The following is a 4,070-nucleotide window of genomic DNA, read 5'->3' on the forward strand; positions in this document are numbered from 1 at the left end:
TACAGGTAGCACTTGGATGGCTTGCTTGTCTGGAGACCAGGTAAGGTACCGCACAGGTAGCAGTTGGATGGCTTGCTTGTCTGGAGACCAGGTAAGGTGCCGTACAGGGAGCAGTTGGATGGCTTGTTAGTCTGGAGACCAGGTAAGGTACCGCACAGGTACCAGTTGTATGGCTTGCTTGTCTGGAGACCAGGTAAGGTACCGTACAGGTAGCAGTTGTATGGCTTGTTAGTCTGGAGACCAGGTAAGGTACCGTACAGGGAGCAGTTGTATGGCTTGTTAGTCTAGAGATTAGGTAATGTATTATACAGGTACATTTTAGGCCTCAAAAGCTCAATTTGACAGCTCTTGGATTAAAAAAATAGCAACATGGTTAGCAAGAAATTGCAAAAACTTGGTGTTAAATAAGTACTAGTACAAAACATAAAGAATAATACATTGTCAGCTTGAAAAAAAGCAAGCAAAAGCTACCTCTTCACAGTAGCTGCACCTGTTTGTTGAAAATTATTACAAGTACAGTTTTAATGTATTTAACATGTCTTCATGATTGAAATATTTCACTACAAAGACGGATGTGCCAAGTAATGAGCTTATAATTCCCTGTAAGCCAATTTACTATACTGGAAAGTTATTTGTAATGGTGAAAATATGCTGAATGGCAGGTGTGGTGAATTTTTTCATTTTTGGAAAAATAGGAATGGGCAATAATTCTAATAATCAATTGATTGAATTGGTGTGACCTTATAAACCTGAGAAAAGGATAAATGCTCCATAGGTGACTGGGTGTTAGAGTTAGATCAAAAGTCACATGTCAGAAGTAGAACTGTGAACATATCTTTTTTTCCAGGGCATTGATGTCTGTAAACGTGAAATGGCAGAAGTGGAGAAGCTGTTTACACAACAGGAGATGGAGCTCTTCATGCATCCCTGACATTTGTCCATAGAATGGTCAAATCACCAGCTTAAGTTGTTAACAACATTGTTGATTGGACAGAAGACTACATATGTATATAGAAAAAGTTGAAGTTGACATGTGGATTTGTTTCAAAATAGGGTGTCCTGATGATTTGTAAAATCTGTGTGGGGTTGTATAATAATTGGTTCCTTAAGCCCCGGTCACAAAGCGCGTACGATTCCTTGCGATTCCTTCCGATGCGCAGGATAATCGCAGTGCGACATAAGTCGGAAGAAAATCGGAAGCAGTGGTTTAAGTATATAAAGCCGTGGTCACAAAGCGCGTAGTGCATCGTACGATGAGGTCATAAGAGCGTGCCTGTGTCAATCGCAGTGAATCATAGTAAATCGGGGAGCGTCGTATGGCGAAAAATAGAGCTGAAATGGATTTTGAACATGTTCAAAATTTCGCTATCGTCGTAAGATTTTATTTGCCCCCATAGCAGAGTGCATGACGGCAATTTTTGTCTACTGATGAGGTTATACATTTATGATTTTTTAGCATGTTGTGATGGTTTCAGTTTTCCCTGATATTGTCGATATTGACGAAAAGGGGAAATATATCAGTCGCAACTGCCACAGTCGCAACCAGAGAACAGCGCGTCACGCACAGGTGATGCAGACAATTGTTTGATCGCTTCATGCACGTGAGTTTATAATTAGATCAAATCTCAGCTCTCGCCAGTCTTGTGTCAGTTTACCATAATCGTAATAACCATGGGGACAACTCTAACATAAAGGCAGGCTCTATGAGTCGGAAATATATATGATATAATGCTTATCATTTGATTTTTGTATGATGGCATCTTTTTGTTGATAGCATATCATGATACGATCTTCGAAAGAGCCTGACACGTAGAGCCGGTAAGCAGGCCGAGATAACCATACCAGTACTCACGCTTGATTTGAACTTTTGCTTGTAATACTCTTGTTGTCATGGTCTTTTTTAATTTATTTTTACAGTTAAAGATATTATAGGAAGGTATTTAACAGCTATGTCCACATTTTGTTGGTTAAAGAAGCACAAAAGCGGTCAGACGGCTATACAGAAGAGACACAAGTGAAAAATCGTGCGACGCTGGAAAAATTTTGAACACCATCCGATGCGTTGCGATGGCTTGCGATGCTTACGATTTTCTTGCGATGTACTGCGCTCATCGTACGATATGCGGAATAGTCCATCGCAAGGAATCGTACGCGCTTTGTGACCGGGGCTTTAGATGCCAATTCCATTTGACACCAAGTCATCTGACTCTGAGTGGCACACTCATACAGTTGTGCAATAAGCCTCTAAACCTGTATAAAGCTATAATAGTAGTGACATAATGTGTGTTGTATTTAGCACAATATTTTATATTCTTTGATACCAAGTGTAATACTGTATGTTAAGTAACATTTGCATATGACCCTGATGGGTAATTAGTGGCTTTGACATGTTCAACTGTTTGTCTAGTTAGCTGTACCTGCATTGAATTGTTCTGCCAGTTCATTCCAGTGACGCTAAAGAAAAGTGATGGATGTCAAAGGAAACATATATGGAGACTAATCTGTTTTTTACCCAGTTGTATAAACTGATTTGTATTTGAAGACTGTAAGTTTCCTTTTCCAATAGGAGTACGATATTTACTGGGATACTGTATATTCATGATAGTTTGATACACCATATTTAGAACACTTATTAAAACTGAACAGTACCTATTTACTCTTTTGTTTCAAATGTGTTTGATGTGCAGTTTACATAGGGTCATAGGTTCTTTTTTCAATGACCTTGCCCAACAAAGGTAATATACAGGCTAGAAAATTGATTTTTTAGATTTCAAAGACGTTGACCGGGTTGACCTATCATTGAGTCTTTCCCACCATACCATTCACTGAAATGCACATTTTGATCGCAGAAACATACATTTTAAAGAAATGACCCCACCACCACCAGAAATTCGTTTTTTTTTTCAAGATTTCAAAGACGTTGACGGATTGTACATGGCTTGTGGTAAATCCTTTTGAATTAATTTTGAAGTCTGTTCATAACAGGAAGAGGACATATGTAAAACAGCAATTCTACTGAAAACCTTGGAAACTCTTATCAGTAGTCAAAATAAGTCACTTCACTTTGTTATACCAGGAACGTGCACAGATCAAGCTGGACCTGATTTTCAGGCAGTCATTGATTTACATATTATCTAGTCTGACTTAGAATACTTACTCCACATTTTCTAGATTACTGTTTGTAATATGTTCTGCTATGTTCTGTTTTGCTATGAATATCCATCAGTAGTTTATACATTATACACTGAAAAACATTCATTCAACAATCATTTCTATACTTAGCTTTAGAAAACTTATTTCATAATACCATTATTTACAGTATCATGCCCATATATAGCTACCATGTTAGACAGTGTATGTTGTCCAGGCTTGGAGTGCTTGATAACTTATCTCCAAGCAGATCCTACAGTGGCATTAAGCTAGCCAAGGCCTGTGGTCAGCCAAGGAGAAAATTGACACCTCAGTGCCGGCTACACCCCTTGGCTACATGTAGCTAATGATACATGTACTACTATTATATTATGACACCGTAGGATTTGCTTGAGATAACGTGATATCCATGAATGAGAAACTTAGGTAACTTCCTTTTCATCACATCCCTCACATTGATTCTTAAGGCCTCTGTGCAAAGCCTTATATCTCCTAACAGAATGAAGCGAGAGCAAAGTTAATACCAACACAGATAGATAAGCGTACCAGCCGGCTTTCCTAAAAATTTCACTGAGATATTTCACTCCTCTCTCATCTTACAGAGAGAAACGCGATTATGTTTGATGCGGTAAAATTTCGCCCGAAATTGTCAAAGGGAACAAGTGCAGTTGACACGCGTCCTCGCTTTCCGCGAGACCAAAACGTTAAACGTCTTCTACTTTCGCATCTCATCCAAACTACATCAGATTTACTTCAAATTTGGCTGAAATATGCATGAAAGTGTGCTTAGATGTGATCTGAAACGTCACACGATGTTTGTACTTTGCTATTGAGATACGTGCAGTTGAACTTCTGATAGGAAATCACGCATTTTTGACCTTGCGTCCAAATAAAAGTTCAAATATCTCCAAAAGTATCAT

The sequence above is a fragment of the Branchiostoma floridae genome, chromosome 7 (genome assembly GCF_000003815.2).
Source record: "Branchiostoma floridae strain S238N-H82 chromosome 7, Bfl_VNyyK, whole genome shotgun sequence".
NCBI classification, from domain to species: domain Eukaryota; kingdom Metazoa; phylum Chordata; class Leptocardii; order Amphioxiformes; family Branchiostomatidae; genus Branchiostoma; species Branchiostoma floridae.